Below are 20,107 nucleotides of genomic sequence, written 5' to 3'. Positions count from 1 at the left end.
ATGGTGGGTAATTTGGCAGAAGTTAAACTTCTTTTGTCAAATTATGTTATCATGCAGTCCTCTTTTGTGTTCAGAGTGAGTTGTCTTAACAAACATTCATTTTCCTTTCCCCTGCTCACCTCTGGGGGATGAAGGGTCTATTTTCCTGCCCCCTTGTCTCTAACTGGCTTCTCAAAGTCCTTTAAGGATGGAGCATTAGGGATTGATTTAGAGGTAATTTCTCACACTGACCATGTCTATATGAGGCTTTCCAAGTTTTGGTTTGGGAGCCTGTCCATTAGATCTCAGGGAATGCCCTTCTGAAGTCCTGGTCACCACAATCCCTGTTGGGTTAGGGGCCTCTCCCAAAACTGCCATGGCTCGGCCCCAAGTCTCTGCCCGATTGATGGTCACCACCCATGAATGTGCTCTGCAGCCCCTACGGCCCTAGTTCTGATTCCTTGGGTCAGACCACCAAAGGGGCCATGTTTTCTCTCAAAATTAATTCCTCTGAAGACTTCACCTCCTTTTGTGTACCTGCCTCCCTCAAAAGTTGATTCCTGGATACCCCCTTTAAAATTGCCTTTTGGTCCCTTTCCTCCTTTAACAACTGTGCTCCTATAATTGCTCCTGCAGGGTCATTATCACTAATTGATTGCTTTCCAGTTGTCCCTGCAACGTCTTTATCACCGTTAGCAGGGAGTCTCTCACAGCGTCGGTTTGACAAAGCCGTTGTTCTCTTATCTTTTATTGCTGCTGTCAAACTCTCCCCCAGCGGCGCACAAATACACAGCTTTTCCTTTCCTGTTGAGCCCAGCTCCTTGCTGGAACACCTGTGTCCTAGCCACTGCGGCGTTTGGTCTGTAGGGGGCGTGAGTCGCGATCCCACAAGAGGGAGGATGCGCACGGAGGCGCCGAGCGGGGCCAGGCAGGAGCGGGCAGCACCAGCAGGCTTGGGCAGTCCTACTCTAGCAGCCGACTCAGCAGCCAGTTCCCTTGTACGCAGCTTTCTCGCAAGCGGCTCTCTCACGGCTGACTCCGTACCAGCGGCTACCCCAGCAGCGGCTCATAAGCGGTTACCCCAGCAGCTGACCTCCCTAGCAGCGGCAACCTAGCAGCAGTGCGCTTGTAAGCGATTACCCTGTAACTGACCCCCAAGCCCGTCATCCTGTGACGTCTTTTATAGTTTCACACTGCTGCTAAAAACAGCCACCCGCCCTGATTCGGCAGTAGAGTGCATGCCCCACGCGTTTTCCACGGCTGTAAAATCTCCCTTTGCCGACTATCGCCAGGGAACCCCCGGGGTTCTAATGCTCTGCCAGGGAGCCTCCCAGATCCCAAAGCCCCTCCGTCGACCCCAGAGCGCCAAGAGCGAAGGATCCCGTATCTCAGAGTCTCCCAACAGCATTGAAGCACATCTATAATTTTCAGTCCCTTACACTGGGTTAACACAGCCTGCCCTCACCCCACCTCTCTGCCAACACAGGTGAGAGGGAAAATAACACAAAAAAACCCCACTGGGTTGAGATAAAGAATTTTACTGGAAATGATACAAGGCATAATTACCTTAACCTATTTGCAGAAGACTGCAGCAAAATGCAGAAGCAGCAGCAGAAGCCAGCATCCTCCACACAGACCCTCAACCTGCAGCCTGCCCATCAGAAAAGACCAACACCCCAAAACCAGAGACCAGAAGCAGCCACCAGTGCAGGAAGCTCCTTGTGTTACAATCTGGACTTCAAGCCCTATGACACTTCGCTGCAGCCAGCACTTTGGTTTTGAAGCTGGCATGACAGCAGCATGATTGAATATCATCAGCAGATTCAAATCAACCCATGACACCACTCTATTTCCAGATTATTTCTTGGTGCTCCATCATGTGCTTATGTAGGTTGACAATTGGGCAGCTTAGCTAAAGCAGGCAATTGTGTCTAGCAGGGGTTAAGCACCTTGGAATGGAACTCTGAGCAAATTTTCTGGAATGTTTCCAAATCTTAAGAATAGTAAGGGCAGTGGGGGGAATGGATAAGTGGGAAATCTCAAATGGAGTTGATTTTTCTTTTGTTGTTTTTTCTTTGTGTTTTGTTTTGGGTTTGTTCCATACTTCCTACAGTCTTTGGGGTTTTTCAAATGCCTGCAGGATACTTTGGTGGATACTTAGCCTGTGACAGCATGCAGGTGGGCAGCGCTGGTTTGTGGTTTGGGATGCCTGTCTTCATTCATCTACTAACAGCTAGTACTGAGTAGGAAGTCTCCAGAGAAACTGGTGAAGCCTGGGATGATGTTGTTAGTGGGACTTATTTGTCATAGCCTAACAGTGATTGGAGAGAGGATGAGGAGGGGCTGAGGGAGCTGGGGTTGTTTAGCCTGGAGAAGAGGAGGCTCAGGGGAGACCTCACTGCTGTCTGCAACTACTTGAAGGGAGGTTGTAGCCAGGTGGAGGTCAGTCTGTTCTCCCAGGCAACCAGCAACAGAATGAGGGGACACAATCTCAAGTTGTGCCAGGGGAGGTTCAGGCTGGATGTTAGGAAGAAGTTCTTCACAGAAAGAGTGATTTGCCATTGGAATGGGCTGCCCAGGGAGGTGGTGGAGTTACTGTTCCTGGAGATCTTCAAGAATAGACTGGATGAGGCACTTAGTGCCATGGTCTAGTTGATTGGATAGGGCTGGGTGATAGGTTGGACTGGATGATCTTGGAGGACTCTTCCAACCTGGCTGATTCTATGATTAATGTACATGGACTTTAGACAGGCTTTACAGTGTATTTGAAACAAACCAGAACACTCCCTGCATGGTTTTTGTTATGTAAGAGAGGGCCTAATAACAACTGTCACAACACTGAAAAACAAATGAAAACCCACCAAAAAACCAACTCCTTAAAAGGTCAATCTCCTGCAAATTCTAACTATGATGGTTGTTGGACACTATCAAACTGAGGATGTAACTTTGCCACACTGCTACTGCAGCAGGACAGAGTAGAGGGCAGGCTATTCTACCTGGTTCTAGGGTGGGAGAGGAGAGGTTGTGTGCTGCCTGAAAAATTACATTCCTGCTTTGTGCATTGGTGAACAGTAAGATGTTTGATGTTATTGTGGTTTTTGACCACTTTCAGACTGATGCACAGTTATTCTAGTCACACAATTGGAGAGAGTGGGTTTAAAGCCTCCAGGCAGGGGTAAGGTTGATAATGGTTCAGGTGAGTGAGACATGGCAAAGGAGAAGGCCTTAAAATAGCAAACTAAGCCACACATGTTATTGCAAAATAACAGAATATGGGTATGACTGACATTTAGATATGCTGCAGCCCATTTGGCAAAGGAGTGACTTGGGGAGGTGGGGTAGGGTGAGAACCAGAACGTTCTGGCACAGCTTGGTATATGATGCCTGAGGCACCATACGTTTTTGCTCAGAAGTGTTTATCGCCATATTCTTGAGGAGATTATGCAAAGTCATTGATCTGAAATATTAGATGAAGCCACACAAAATAGCAAGCCAATCCTGCTTTTAACTTCCAATTAAAGTTGTTCAGAGGTTGACAGCTTTGCAGTGAGTGATCTGGGGCACTTTTATCCAGCTTTGTCTTGTGGAAACTAATGTTGTTACAGACTGAGTCATCTCTTAGGGCAGGGTCAAGCCTTTGGAGTGTAAATATTTCTTTAAAAATACCAAAGAACATCTGCCACTCTAGTGTTTCATTATTTCTAATCAACTCTCACTTTAAGGGAGACACACAAGCTTCTTGTTTCAAGTTCACAGGTGCAGTGCTTGGTGTTTCTCTGCAAGGGGAGGAGACCTTCTTGTACTTGAAAAGGGCTTTGTGTGATTTGGGGCTCTAACAGTCATTCTCTTACCTGAAGACATGCTGATGTCTGAGTTTCTGCAATGGTGGGATACAGTTTGAGTCTCTTTCTTAGAAGAATTGACTCACAGTGTTGCATAAGAATGCTGAGCTGTAGTGTAAGACAAGAGATGTGAACTCTTTGGACATGAGTGCTGCTTGAACCTGAAAAGGTAAGAGAATTTATGAGGAAAGTGAATGGGGATTTCTGTAGAAAGCAGTTATGGCAAGTGGTGGTCTCCCAGTTTGTGTTCTGAAATCAAAAGGTAGAGCCAATGGTGGTTCACATTCTGAAGGCAGGGATACTGACTGGGGAACTCTGTGGTGAAGGATGACCAGGGAGAAGAGCTTTAAAAGTCAACTAATTTACTTGATGACTGTCCATTGTAATACATGGGACTGCGTTTTTTGGTGCTTCTTTGACATCACGTTTTACAACCCTCTCAACAGCTTTGGGTGGCACGTTCTTGCTGAGAGGCTTCCTCATGGGTGCCCAGTATTCCTAGGATTGATCAGGTGCTTACTTGCAACTGTGGTTTTACAATAGTGCAAACTATTCATGGGCCTGGAAAGAAGCTGTCGATGCTTACAGTTGGCACAGGACACAATGTGGTTTTATAGTTTTAGTGTAAATGGCCCCAGGGCACAGGGGTTGTGTTATTAATTAAAATGGTTTTTAATTGAAGAATCACTTATGAGTAGGAGTAATAGCAGTCAAAGAATGAAACCTGCTGTAGGTGTGGGCCCATGCTTGCAGGCACCACTGAGGAGCCATTTCACACTGCTCCAGTTTCTCATTCTCAAGATGCAGAGTTTCTCTTAAGTTGCTTGACTCACGGCTTTCCTGATGCTGGAGATCAACTGGAAATACTGACATTTAACTTCACAGCTGGAATGCCTCATGCAGTTAATTTCAAGGGAATGAGTCTTTGGTATGTAGGTGGGTTTGTGTCTGATAGCCCTATTTGCTACCAAACTTAATCACAGTTTGAGCCTTTCCTAGAAGAATTCCTCTAAGAATCATTTAATACTTAATAATTCTACTTTGAAGCATTATGATAGAGCAATTTCCTTTAGAAGCTTGTGTTTTGTCTTCAATACTGCATTACTCTCCCCCCCCCACCCAGTATAAAGTATGCCTTCAACAAAAAATTCAAAGCAATTCTGCTGTTTTGGGTGTTTGAACTCTTTTGATGACTCTTTGTGTGTTAGGTGTAGCTTCCTGTGATTAAATGTGGACTGGCTGTAGCTCATCACTCACAGGTTTAGCCCAACATACCTCAGACTTGCTGGGTGGAGATCAGATGTTGTCTATCATGTGTTTAATAGGAGGGTCCTCTGTTTGCCTTAACTCTTAGGGGCTTCAACAGAGATACTGGAAATAACCTTGAATAGCAGCTTTTTCACAGATCCCAGTTTTACTAAATGAAAACTGGATCTTGGGTTTTCTATCTGAAATACAATTGTAATGACTGACTGATCTGTTACATGAAGCCAGTTCCTTTACTTTTAGCTATCATTTATTTCTAACCCCATTATACTCTGGCAAGCAGCAGCAAGTTCCTCACTCTTTATAGCACTTCTCCCTCTTTACCTCGCCTAGATATTTGTCAAGTGCTTTCAGTGGGAGCAAATATTTTCTGTAATGTGACATCTGTTGTGATCCATAGTTAAGATTACATTGAGCTTTGGAGGGAGAGATGAGGATTTTATGCCACTTAGTGGGGATTGTGCTTTCCTGTCCATGCATTTTCAGAACTGTTAGTGCTATCGGCTATCTGGTGTTTGAGGCATGAAAACAGTAATGCCAGGGGGGAAAAGCTTCCAGTTTCACAAACAGTTCTTAGATAGTTAATTGTCGTGGGCCTTGGAAAGAGTAATTAACCACACTAAAACAATAGCATGTTCTTATGTTGTCAAATGCTTATTAGATTCAAACCAGTCCAACTCTGCATTCAAATGTAGTTTTGTGTAAGCATGTTCCAAATGGTAAGAACAGTGAATAGCACTGTTGGTGTGATCCAGCTCTGAGGGAAATCTACACTGAGTCTTTCAGTCAGGAAATCTCAGAGAGCACCCAGAAGTGTGTGCTGGCTTCAAGAAGCCTGCCCATGCCAAGAAAAAAAAGCCATGTTTGCATTATATCAAGCTTATGCGAGAGATTAGTTTGGAAGTGGAGCTGAGTGGCTTGTGAACTTCCTACCTCAGGTCAGCTGTGCTCTAGCTGCATGGTCCAAATTGCAATTTGATGGGATAAACAGCTTTTTTAATGGACTTTGTTCAAAGGGTGAGCAGGTAATTCTTCACAGCAGGTAATTCTGCACAGCAAAAGAACTAATTTGCTACAATTTTACTCAGTTAAAGATGGAGCAGTGCAATAACATGGCTGATTATATAAGCACAAGTTCAGCTGATCACATCTATATGTGGATATAATATGTGAACTGACTGGCCAGTAAAGCAGACACAGTAATTTATTTTGTCTTATTCCCTTGAATTCTGCCAAGACAATTTTCTTTCAGTTCAAACTAAGCTCAGCCTCAAAGGTGACTTTACAGAGTGACCAGTAAGATGAAGTTGCTGTGTTTGAGGAAGCTGGTGTGCTCCAGACTCCTGTGATGAGCAGGTGAAGCTTTGCAGGTTAAATGAGCTCTCCTGTTTGTGTTCCTGGTTTTTGCAGAATTAGCAAGGGCTGGTCCCAAATCTGATAACAACATGAAATGCAGAAAATGAGGTATTGGAAGAAGAGCTATCCATCAGTAACAGGACATTGACTGATTCCTATGTGCATTCTTAGCACAGGGAAATAAGTATAAAGCCATCATTTACTCCAACCATCTTTGAAAAACATAATCTGTTCTTAGTATTTCCTCCAGACAAAAAATTGACTTATACTAGGCTTTTGAGACTCAGTACAAATTTAAGCTGCTTATTTTTAGCCAAAGAAAGAACTTCTGGACAAAATTCCAGTGTTGGCTTTGATGGATTTCCCCCTCCAGAGTACCCTGCATGTCCCTTCCATGAAGAGTGAAAAAAAAATGGTTAATATCACAGAATTCTGTGTGTGACAGCATCCACAGGTCTGTGGTGTTGCAATGGAGTGTTAAACTTTCCTGGAGACTGTACCACTGAGTATCCAGATACCACCCTCTGCAGTGCTTGCCTTGTTGTGCTCTCTGAAACTGTTGTGGCAATACCCAGAGAGCAAGACAGGATCCTGCTGTCTTAGATCTTTATCAGTGCAGTGAGTGTTGATCTCTGTCCTGAAGCAGGTCGGTTGGACTAAAAGGGTGTTGGGTAACAAACACAGCAAACATGTCAAAGTTCAGGTAGAGTGGTGTTTAGTGCAGTTAGTACCTGGAAACTCCTGGAGCTGTTGTGCCTGGCCTCTGAGCTACATCTCTGTAGAGCAAAAAAACAACACATCTTTACTGTGTGTAGATACACTGAGATTAGCTTTATTTGCTGTGGCAGATCACAGGTTTAGAAATGGAGAATGGGTGGGGAAAGGAACTGAAACTTGAATCTTTTGACCAGACTGCTGAATCTAATGTCAGCAATATCTGCCATTAGCCAACATCTGTCTACAGTGATTTTGGGGTTTAAGATTTTTCTTTTGAGACTGTTTCTGCTGAGATCTTGAATCAATGGATACCTGGCATGTTACCTCATTTTCCATAGCTGCATGTTCTTTTCAAAGTCTGTGCATCTCACACTGTAGTGCATGCATTCCCTCTTTGTCAGGCCTTTCAAGTATTCCATGAAATCCCTGTTTCAGCGTTTGTGCCATTGTTCAGCTGGCTTTAGATTTTCCTGGGCTTCTTCCAGACATACCTTTTCTCTGTGTGAGCCTTTCCTTCAACCTCCTAAAATCTTAAAAAACCAAAACAAAGCCCAAAAAAGGCTAATTGAAACTTGCACAGCACTGGAGAATGATGCTGCGCTCGAACTGTGTGATACCATTATCCTTCCAGTAGTTTTAGCACTGTGCTTTCAGAGTGCTTCACACTCCAACAGCACCTCCCTTCATTTACCCACAAGATTGAGCTGGGAACGACTTGGATTGCCAGGCTGCAGAATATGCATGTGGTGCTGTCTCAGGGAAGGGTTGGTGTGAGACTGGAACTATGCAGCAGCGAGTAAGGAATGAAAGACTTAAACTAATGCACAGACCCTCATTTTTCCTGTATGCCTTGGGATATGTACATGTCTTAGTCTTAGCTCTAAGCAGTGTATTGTTTGGGGAAGTACATTCAAGCATGACTAATCTGCACTTGTCTCTCTCTTCCAAAACACTGTGCTGTTTGGAATGTTTTATTTTTCTGTGCTTAAATAATATTCTTTCATCAGCCAAAAGCTATTCTTCATTATTTTCTAGAACAATTGGTTGAAGTGTTTTTATTAATCTTTTTATTATTTAAGCACTTCTATCTGCAATACACAATAGGAGCAGATGAATGGATTTCATTTTTTTTTTTTGAGACAAACTTGCTTTTTATCCTACAGAAACGATGACTCACGAGATTCATCCAACCCTCATCTGTATTCCTCCCCCAGCTAATAAGTTAAATATGAGTTTTGTGTTTGTATTAAAAGGCAGCCTGTGCTTACCTCACTAGGGAACTTGTTTGAACATCGAGCTCACAAGAGGAAAATTCCTTGCCACAGTAAAACTGCATCTCTGAGCATCAAGGAGCTTTTCAAAGTTTGCTCCCTGAGTGAAGAAAACAGTATTGGATTCTGTTCATTGCCTGGCCTGGTGTGCTTGTAAACTCTTTATGGTGTTGCTGGAAGGTTTGTGGGTCTGATACATGAGGGGACAGCAAAAGGCAGAGACCTGTAATATTTTGCCTTTGGGCCTATTAATCCTGCATAGGCAGGGTATCAGGGAGTATCTGGGATGGTAACACTCTCTCTTTTCATTCTGACTGAAAGTGTCCTGTAGATGATTGTGTGGTGTAGCTAGGAAGGGATCATGGTGAGTGGAGGTACTTGAAGTCAGTGTTGCTGTTGAAGCCCCATGCTGTGAGAAGGCACCCTTAGCTGGAGCTGACTCCCGTGCTATCCCAGTCAAGCAGATGTACCCTGAGTTTTAGCTGCAAGGAGGGGTTAATCTGTATGATTCACTGCATAAATTGTAACCAAATTCTCTGTGAAGCTGTGTTTGCATTGTTCTTTTTTTAACTTGGCAAAGGTCTTCTGAGCATCCTTTCGGGCTGATCCTATTTTAAAGCCTTCTGCTGTGATTATTTATTAGGGGTGCACAGGAATAAGACGCTTTCCTGGTGTCTCCTAGCCCGTGTCTGGCAAAAGTGTTTCACACTGTTTTCATAGAACATGCATCTGCAGGAAAAAAAGATGAAACCAACTTAGACAATCAGCTTCACATTTTGCAGTGGAGAAAGCCACTTTGTGGAGATGAAGCATGCGGTAGGAGGAAGAGATTTCACCATGGCAGAAGTGGGTAGTTGAAGTTCAAAGACTGAAGATTCCAGAGGGTAATTCTGATCCTACCTTACAAACTCAGTTGGGATTTTGTTTGCAAGCAGAGTGAACACCAGAAGGTAACTGAGATAATTATGCTGATAAATGTATTGGGCAGCTGTATTAATAGGCAAGGAATGTCTGTATAGTTTGTTAGGTGACATTTATTTTCTCCCATGCCTTTTCAAGACAGCTGCAAGTGGAAAAATGCTGTGACTGAGTACAGGTCAGTAGGACAAGAGAGATTTTTAACTTTCTCTGGCAGTGGCTTCCAGCTGGCTTCAATGAGCATCCTTTCATGGTCACTTCAGCACTAGAACTGGCCTAAGTGCAAGTCAGGTAGCTTGTTGGGGTATTTTTTGATGGATTCCTCCTAGCTGGCATCAACAGCTTTCCTTAATCTGAATTTCATTGAGTGATCTGTTGGCTTGATGTAATCCTGTGCACAGGCTGAATGTAGTCTATCATTCCAAATATTAGAGTGCAAGGTAAATAAATTCCCAAAGCAAAAGGCAATCTCTCTGTTTCCCAAACTCTCCCTTTCACTAAAAGTAATTTAAAGGTATATTGTAATGAAGATAGTATCTGTATGCCAAAAAATATTTCATTTCACAGGAAAGTGACTTACACAGTGTGTAGTTTGCTATTTGGTGTTCCATATAACATGATGGTACTTTTCCCATTGATCAGTAGATGTGTGCTCATTAAACAAGATCTTCTTGACGAATTGTAGGAGCTGTTTAAATGCTTTGGGGGATGAGCATATTTAGTATGAGTTGATAATCCTTGTAACTTGTTACGTTAAAATATAAATGGATTAGAGTATATTCTGATGAGGAGCATGAAAGTGATTACCAAAGCTGCAGAGATAAATGTGCTAGCACCCTAAATGGTGTAATAATCCTCCAAGGGAGAATTGCACCCTCATTCATTTATAATGGTATCGTGATTGACTTTGTTTTAGTCCAACTTTGAGTCAATGCCTCCATGAAAATCTCATGTCTTGCCTTCCAAAATGACATCAAAGATGAAAAGAGAAAAACAGTCTTGACAAAACCAGGTCACTACATCAGCAAGAGCAGTGGGCTGAGCTCTGCTTCCTAAATCAAAGCCTCACTGCAGGAGCATTGCTGTACTCCCGTTAGTGTGTCACAAGTGCTGTTCCTAGCCCTGAAGGACCAAGTGCCACAACAGCCACTAAAGAGCTGAAGGCCTTGGTCAAAACCTGGTACCTTCCCTCTTGGAGCACTACTGCCCTGAGATGATGTGGAGGTGCTCAGGGCACCACTTTAGGGAGAATGTCCTATGCTTTCTAGCCAGCCCCTGCTCATGTTAGGAATGATGAGGAATAGCAAGTCCTTTGTGCCTAAATCAAGCTAAAATTCCAGCAAGGGAACTGAGATGTTCTGCTAGTCCTATGTTTCCAGAAAAGCAAAGGTCCTTTTATAGTCTTGGTTGGCAACTTTCAGGACTGGGAGAGACTGAGGATCTTCTGAAGCACATACATCTCTGATGGATGTGAACAGTAAGAAGTATGTATGGGCCTGAAGCCCATCTTAGTCTGCCTACAGAGCAAGGAGCTGCCGAGAAACCATCTCCCTCTCTTGATGCAGTCCCTGTGTATCCCCAGAAGACCTGTCCATCAAAGGACAGTGAGTGGAGTTACCATGTGGGCAAAATAACTCCTTTCTGCACAAGTCACATGTCTGTAATGGGTGAGAGCCAGAGGCATTCCTGGATCCCATGTGAGTGCCCTCCAGTCATTTTTATCATGTGCCAATTTAGTGTATATAGCCAAAACTTAATAAGATAATTATGTAGCTGGCAGGGCCAGGTAATTAATAAAGTACAACCTAGCAAGCTGCTGCTTCTACAGGTGTTTTGTGCGAAGTGGGAATAATAAATCATGTTGGATTTTGCTAGTTGGCTACAGTCTGACAAAGAGGGTGAAAAAAACCTGCAGGAAGAAGAAAAGAAAATGCCTTTCCTTAAATAATCAGCAGTGGCAAACACCAGTGTTTCTCCTGGGACACACTTACAGAGCAGGCAATTTGCAGAGAGGGAGCCTGGATGCAGAAGGCTCACCCAGGTCTCTGTGTTTGACAGTTATCTGTCTTGCCAACAAGTTTCACGCTGTGTTGCTTATTACTTACTAAAGAAGAGACCTTTACTGCTGTCTGCAACCATATGGGTGCAAGGCCAGAGCTTGGTGTTAGCACCTGAGTAGCAGTTACAGCACGTGGTCTCTTGCAGTTTTTACTGAAGGCATCTAACAACTCATCTAACAGATGCTAAATGAGAGCCACATGGCACAAGCTTTGCTCTTGCTGTAGGACACATCAGGCAAGATCTACCAAAAGCAAATGTGCAATATGTTTCCTAATGCATCCTGCTACCAACTGCAGAAAGGTGGAGTCTTCTCCTGCATTCATGATCTGGTGTTCCCTCATCAGCACAGACAACCAGGCTTCTAGCAGAAGCAGCTCACTGAGGAGCTCAGGTGAGCTGCCTGTCCCTACAGCATCCTCCTAAGGCGCTGCAAGTGCTTCAGGGGCATGGAGAGGAGCAGTCACCATGTCCCACTGGAGGCTGTGCCTGTACAGAGACAAATGCTGAGCCCAGGCTGGTGTCTGCCCTGACCCAACAGGTCCTCTGGAGGGCTGAACTCAGGGAAAGAAAGAGAAACTTGTTTTAATAATGTTAGGAAGACTTGCTTTGGTTTCAAGTGAATTGATACCTCAGTGCAAACTAAATGATTTGTAGCACCTTGGACATTTCTGGCTAGGATTTTGAGTAGAGCAAGCTAATAACAATTCTGGCTCACTGGGATTGCTTCTTGGTGTAAACAGAAGGTGATATCGTAGCATGTGGGAGGTCTTTAATCTTGTCTTCCAGATTCACATTTTGTAGGATTAGCTTTTTATTTTTAAGCTTTTTGTTTCATCTTGGGTGCTGGCAGAGGCAGGAAGGTAACTAAAGGTACAGACAGAATGTTTTAATGTGGCTTTTTCCTGAAATCATCTAAGCAGCCAGGCCCCCTTTGACCACAGCCCCACCCTCCCATCTGCATTTTGTAAGGGTATTATCACTGTAATTAATAGGAGTTGTATAACAGTACCTAATTAAACTCTGATCATACAGTGTAAATTTAACTTGATTATTGTTAACCTCAGTGAACTCGGCAGGAGATTAATCCTGGTGATTCACTCAGCACAGAAAGCAACAGTGGCAGTTTTGCAGCGGACCAAAATATTAGCATACAGAAATTCTCAGCACCCCAAAATCCTCTCAGGTAGTGCCCTGTGCCAATGGTAACACCCTTGTTGGCAAAGAGGGTGGCACTGCAACTGGAGTATCCCCGTTTCCAGATTGGTTAAAAGCTCTGGGATGCCAGCAGGCTCCCACGGCACAGATCTTAAAATCACTGAATAAGGAGTCTGAGAGGATTATGGCTTGCATAAGAGTTTTATGTCTGTCCTAAAGCTACAGCTCCTTTGCATTTGTGGGCTGTGCACTACATCAACCAATGATTCATGGACACCGGGACCTCCTGAATGACTACAAGCCATGTTTTGTTTAAGATGAAATTTCAAGTACAGGACCTGGTCCCTGTCGTACAAAAGCTGGTAGGATGTTGTCTGTGGGAGCAGAGTGGAGGCAGAGTTGTTGTTTGTTTGTCTTGATTTCTGAGGAATAAACTGCTGCATGCTTTACTTCTACCCAGTGTGCTAGAGAATGTTTCCAGTTTCCTCAGCTAAAATACCAAATGAACCTTTGCTAAAATAATGCTTTTTGTCCTGTATCTAGTCTGAGGGGGAGGTGGTGGCGTTCTGTCTTTTGCTGAGCACATCTGTTTGTTTGCCGCTAATAATAGTTTAATCAATGGGGGCTGGTCCCTGCATACTCCCCATCTGACAGGAGCTCAGGAGACCCAGATGACAGTAGAAAAAGGTCTTTTCTATGTGTTACTTTTGGGCTTGGTTTTGGTGGTTTGGGTTTTTTTTTTGGCTTAATTAAAAGCAAAGAGAAAGTTTTACTCTTGTGTGCATGAATGGTCACATCAAACAGTACAGGAAAATCTAGGCCAAGCTGCTTTCAGCGGGCTAAGGAACATTGCACCATTGCACCCAGCCCTTTCATAGTAGCAATGCCTCTTAATAAATGCTGGGCACCTTTTGAACTTTCCTTGGTGCTGTTAGCTTCGCTTTTCACGAGTCCCCCAAAGCCCGCTTTGCCCCTTCCTCGCTTGCCATGGCGTGGCTGTCCCTAGGAGCTGTGTCGGTGTGGGCTGGGGAGGCGAGGGATGTGCGTGGGGAAGCACGGCTGGTGCATCCTCGCTGCCTGCGGAAACGGTGCCGCTTATGTAACGCCCGCGCTGGGCAACGAGGGAAAACTCTGTCAACTCTTCTGCAGGAGCTTTCAGAGGATTTGGGGCTGCTGGCTGGCTATAGGGTAAGTCAGGAGGGTGTTTCTTGGGGTGGGGGTGCACACGCATGTGTTAGTGTGTACAGTGCTGGAAAAGGGCTCCCAAATGACAGGCTGAGATGTGGGTGCAGGTGGTGGGACCTTCAGCTCGCATTGGCACTGCACAGCTGGCAGGGTGCCTTGGAAGAGATCCTTTTAAGATATTGCTGCTTTGCAAAACAGTTCCAGAACTCGTTTGTAGTATTTTTCTGGTTTCCTCTGATGTATCTAAAATGCAATTGGGAATGTGCTGTGCTTAACCCATGGTGGATTTCCTTTAACAGTGGCAATAACACTTTTTGGGAGAAAGCTGTGCTCAGGCAGTGAGATGCTTTACATCTGGCCATGGCAAGCTGTTGACACTTTTCAGAACACAATTTGCTGGGGCTTTGCTGGTTTTTGAATTGTACCTGTTAGCAGTTCAGCTGGTGTGTTTGCTTGTCTGAGTGAAAATGTTAACTCTGACTGGTGAGTGCATGCTGGGTGACTGTGTCCATGAGTGCTGGATACCCACTTCTGTTTTGATTTTAGACTGGAGCTATATGTCAGGGCATGCTTGCCACTGTCACAGAATTGCTACTCATATGTGTAGCACTCTTGTGGAGCTACTGTCAAATACGCATCTCAGAGCAGAAAGCAGCCTCAGTTTGCAGCAGGATGAACAACAAAGGGAATGCCCGAGGTTTTGGGGGTTGTTACAGGGGTTATTCTTCCTCTAAGTGCTTAAAGTATGCAGGAGTTACTGGTGAAACTGATGGTTCCTTTACAGAAATGGAAGGGCTGTACATCTGCAGCCCACTGAGCTGTAAGTGCAGAAGATTCAAACAGCAAAAAAACACAGAGACCAAATGAACCTAAATAAGCAAAGGGATCTGAATTATTCACGAACAGAAATGTTTGTTCCTGAATGGTCAGGTGCCTAAATCCAGAGCAGCCTCAGGCTGTGGGGCTGGCACTGTGAGGGTGAGCGTTGTCCTAAAATGAACTGTGCAACAGAAAAATTGCTTGCTATTAGATACAAGCTCCCCTGGGACTGTGAATCTCTTGTGCTCAATTTTTAGACTCTTCTCTCTTTTTGTGTATCATCTAAAAGGTATTTGCTGCCCCAATTCCTGTCGCTTTGGCTTTTGCATCTGTTCTTTGCAATATTCAGCTGGAATAGCAGGCTGCCAGGGCTCACATCCTATTCCATCTTTGCTCTTCTTTCATTGTGCTTGGGTCAGGTAGTTCCATAAATCTGGCTGGTCCTCCCCTGGTTATCTGGCCCTTTTGTGAGGAGATGTGCATAAGCAGACAGGACTTAGCCCATGGGCAGTGTCTCACTCTGGGCTCATATGAGCTACATGAAGACTGTTTGCCAGTTTTTGTGCTGAACCTCAGAGGGCATAGGGAGTTGGATGTGTGGTGGCCTCTTCTTTTGCACCTCACCATTGTGGTTCTGGTTGGTTGCAGAGGTTTTGCAGAGAGTAGCACCCCAATGGTTCTTACCCTCACCCCAGGCACCCTGGGGGAAATGTGGCAGGGCTGGCTGAGGCTGGCGGCTACCATGTCTGGGACTCAGACCTCAGGAAGGAAAAAAGACAATAAAATCCCATCTTGGTGGCCAGTGTGGTATTTAACCATCTCTGCACTGGGCAGGTGGCTTCTCTGTGCTGCAGAGACATCTCTTTACTCTGGGAAAGACCATTGGTTGCTCACTGTAAGTGGGTGCAACTAATAAACCACATTATCTGTGAAGACTGCAGGCAGGTTGAGGCAAGCTCTTTCTTACTACATGCAATGTGGTTCTCAACAACTGGCCGACAACCATGACCCTGTCTGGGGTCTGTGCTCACTCTTGGTTATACCCTGGGGAGGACAATGGGTAGATGTTAATTACAATACCGGATGGCAAGGTGTTGTTCACAGTTTTATTACTCCGCACATGCTGCCAACATCACATCTCTGGGTACTCCAAGAAGCTGGAGAGAAGGGCAAGGAGGAAGCATGCATATGGGACAATGGGTCTGTTAAAACTTGGCTTGGGACTCCCCTCTGTATCCCACTGGGCTCATTCCCTGGGCCAAAAACAGACCATGGACTCAAAAATGCCATTAGTATTTATGAATAAGAGAGCTCTCTCTTGCTGGCTAGATGATACCAGTCAGGGGCAAACAGAAGATGGTTTGACCTGCAGATAGTTTGGTGTCAAAGTGCAAGAGGTTTAATGGAGTAGGGTTGTACCCTAGTACCAGCTGCCTGTTGACAGCACTGGAAAAAATAGAAGGAGTAGTTCAGGTGCCTGGTGCCCTGAGCAGGCACACACACTGCTACCTGATGAGTGCTTATAGTATGGCACTGGACTGCAAGTGTACTGGGATTGTTGCCTTTCTTTCTCAGACAGGAGAAAAAAGCCTGATTTGGGTGGGTGTTTTGGTTTGATTTCTAACTTTTTAAATCTAATTCCAAACATGGTCTGTTCCAGAACGGGATAGTGGTCCAGCTGAAAAATTATATCTGTTAAGATCTATTTGCCTGCATGACTCCCAGGTCCCAAAAGCATAGTGCCCTACCGTGCCCTCCTATCTATCCTTTCCCTCCCTCTCCTGTGCCACATCACCCATCCTTCATGCCGGATGACAATGTCAAGACTCCAAGTGGTGCTGTGGTCTGGCAAGGGGAAAGGGGATAGTTGTGGATAGCCTGTCTCAGTTTCATCCACTTACAGTTTTCTCTTTGTGAGCTGGTTTCAGCTGGTGAGAAACTAACAAGTCAGGTGGGTCCTGTGCTTAAAACTAAACTGGAACAGCTTTGGTCACACTAGGACTGAAAAGTGCAGCTTCAGCCTACCAGATTCTCTGCTTCTGGGGTAGGGTGCAATTGAATAAAAGCAAGACAGGACTCACCAGGAAACAAAGACTCCTCAATGCACATAACTGGTCATAAAAATCATTATAATAATTGGATGTGATGGGCAGCCTTGCTAGGAATGTAAACATAAATGCCAAGAGTTAACCACATGTCAAAGACTCTGCTCCACTGTCTCCTTAATGTAATATCTGTCTTGCTAGGCAGGAGGATGGGCAGAAACCTCTGCTTTCCCCTTCCAGGAGGGAGAGCTGAGTTAATCCTGTGTGCATCAGCAATACAACTGTCCCCCTAGAATGACAAAGTCCTCAATGGAGTTGGGTCTTCCAACGCTGCAAGCCCCCAAGCCCTGGGTGCATAGCTGAGCACAGATATAGAAGTATCTCACAGCTGAGCACAGATGTAGAAGTATCTCATAGCTGCCTAGTTTTTCATGCACGATCACCATGGTGTTGGCTTTGTAACTTCTGCAGCTCCCCAGCTAAGCCCGCAGGGTCCAGTTACTGCCTGCAGATGGTGAGCCTTGCCCTATGTATCCAGGAGAATTCTCTCTGTGCACATGCCTGCGTTTAATTGCCATTGCAAAACGGTAATAAAAGAATGTAAACATCATTACAATGTGGTGTGGAGCTGGGACTTGCAGTTCAGCTGCAAGTCACCTGTTGGCAGAGCTGCCCTGAGTTTGTCTGAGCTCTGCCATGGGGTGGTTGTTCCCCTCTCTGAACTGTTTTTGAGCAAGCTGATGTTGCTCACATTTGTCACTGACTTGCCTGGATCAGCACCTTTCTTGGATCTTTCCTATGGCAGAAATACGACCTGTTTAAAACTCCTACCAGCCAGGTGCCTCAGCAAGAGCTCGGCTAGGCATGCTCTGCCCAAGAAGTAACTTGCTTCTTGAAGGAGCAGTGTTTTATGTAGATAAGGGTCATTAGGACTGCTTTGACTTTTTGATGTTGGTACACATTCTGGGAAAGTCCCCATGGAGATAACTTAATGCCACTAAATTTTCTTCCTAACAGTGCTGCCTCCACTGCATCAGAGCCATTGCAGGGCTGAATGCTGAGCATCTTTGCCCCTATTAGTTGACAGCCCTCCTACCAAAGGTGCCTGCAGGTAGTTTCCTTTGCTTCCTTGCAAAAATCAGGCAGAGATGCCCAATGGCATTTGCCTTCCTGTGCCACAAGGAGTAAACTACTCCAGAAAGTCTGCAGCAGTAAACCAGCACAGCCCTGTGATGGTGCTGCTGGCAGCTGCTTCAGCTCTCAACACGTGGTCCCCACCAGTTGTCAGTCCTTGAATTGAGCAATTTGGCCTTGATTTGTGTTGAGATTGCTCTAACAGAAGGCACCTGTGACGTTCAGCCACAGTTGGAGCATTTGGAAGCTCTTCTCCCATCTGCAACGACTGTTTCTGCTCAAGCATGGTACTGAGGTCAGATGCCTGCTGTCAAACCACTGTAGGAGTCTGGTTCTTGAAACCTCTAACAATTCTAATATGAAGCCAATAGGGATGTTGCAAAAGAACAAAAAGCAAAGTGGAAGCAAAGAGCATCAGCACTTGGCAACAGCACTTGATCGCTTCTGGAATGAGCTGGACCAGAACTTGGAGTGAGAGGTCGGTCTCTTCCCAGCACTCAGGTGACAAAGCTGAACACATCTCCCAGCTGTTGTGAGAAAGCAACAGGAGTGTAATATTTCTGTAATATCACTGCTTTTCTGAAGTTGTTTCAGCAGCTCTGCTGGGAAGGAGAGTTCTTGAAGTTGTGTTTGTATTATGTGTTTCTAGAATAAATCAAAGCCATACCTGGCATCCAGACAAACAGGATGAGAAATGCACATGGTAAACAGCCCTAAAAACTCACAGTGTTAACCCAATTCTAGGGTTATAAATACCCATAAAGACTCGGGTGAAGGCATCAGTGACAGGGGGAAAGGGTGGGTACCGACTGTGCAGCAGAGGCTTTCAGGCAATGGGTATCTGGATGTTTCTTGTTGAAACTTTGGCATTGTAACATTGTCTTCTTCATGCTACCCTCTTAAACCTCCTTACCTGTTTGTTGAATTAGAGAACTGTAAATGTTTGCACATGTTCATGGTTCCAAGGGTAAGAAAAGAAGTCCTTGAGAAGTTTTGGGGCCAAACAGTATAGAAGTGTGTCACATAACAGAGCAATTTGGAGAATCTGAGCTGTGTGGGCTGGTGAGTGGGTTCATGCTGGCTGTCTGCCCTGCTGTGATTTTGGCCTTTAACATTTTACTTTTTCTCTTGGGGCCTCTGTGGCATGGTCCAGGGCACATACTGGGTCCAGCAATAGTAGATGAGGGGCAGTTGGGTGGCAGGACCTCAATGGGGCTGGGCACAGGGCAGGGACCATGGGATCCCCACACATCTTTACCCTGCTGCATGCTCCAGGAACAGGAGCAGCATCCCGCTTCTCTCTTTGCTCCCACCCAAGCTCCTCGTTTTGCTTTTTAGACTGTGCCCAGCACATGGTAAACTCCTCTCACCTGTAGACCATCATCTGCCAGCAAACTGCTGCTTGCATGCCTGGGGTACAGCAACAGGACTAGTCAGAGCAGCGAGCCTGAGTGGCACAGGGAGCATCAGTAAGGGTTTTCCAGCTCCGTAAGAAACACCCCCAACAACCAACCTAAGTCACTGATCCCCAGGCTGCCACTGTCGCATTGCAAACGCCACCTCGTGGGGGCTGCTGAAGCCGCGAGCACTCGTCTCACCAACCTAAAACCGTTTGATGCACTTTGCAGTAAAATGACTCTTCGGTGCTTACAAATCTTCCAGAGTATTAAAAAGGGCTTAAAACCTCTGCTGTTTCTTGCTTTAGTTTGCAGATAGCTCAGAGCTGGGTTTGCAGCTCAGCCACTGACTGCAGTTCAAGTTACTTGGGATGGGGTGATGAATCCCTGTCTTTTCCGATCTTTCTTCACCCCACTGCTTTGGGGGCTTGATAAGCCCTGAGAATTTAGCTCCGAGCTGCAGCCAGTGAAGCTCTTAGCATGCAAACCTCAGCGTCAGGATGAGAGCCAGGTTGAACACAAGTGCCTCAGCTTTGGAAAAGAAATGCTTTTATTTTGGGGAGAGAAGAAAACAAGAATGATTCCCAACGTGCTAACAAAACCCCTAAAGTTAAAAACTAAACGTTCTCTGACTTCAGTGTAGCTCTTGGAAAATTTCCCAGGATGTCTTTAAAGAGCTGCTTGTAAATTAATGGGATGTTCTTGCCCCACAGGTATAGTTATAATGAAAACATTTCATTTTCTGCACTTGAAATTATGATCGAATTACCTGGTCTTGGGATTGCTGGGAAGACCTTTGGGAAAGCATTCTCCTGGGCTGCATCCCACAACACGTGCTACAGCCATGAATGTCCACAGTTCTGTGTAGCAGGGAGGGAATGGTTCAGCTCACAGTGTGGCTCTTCTATCTATGATTTTTCCCCCTGCAAGGGGAATCATAGTTTTGACTGGGACTATATGTA

This window comes from Melanerpes formicivorus, unplaced genomic scaffold, assembly GCF_026170545.1.
Source record: "Melanerpes formicivorus ecotype bairdi unplaced genomic scaffold, bMelFor1.0.p_v2 SCAF_22, whole genome shotgun sequence".
NCBI classification, from domain to species: domain Eukaryota; kingdom Metazoa; phylum Chordata; class Aves; order Piciformes; family Picidae; genus Melanerpes; species Melanerpes formicivorus.
The sequence above is the reverse complement of the archived record's forward strand: the minus strand, read 5'-3'. Positions refer to the sequence as shown.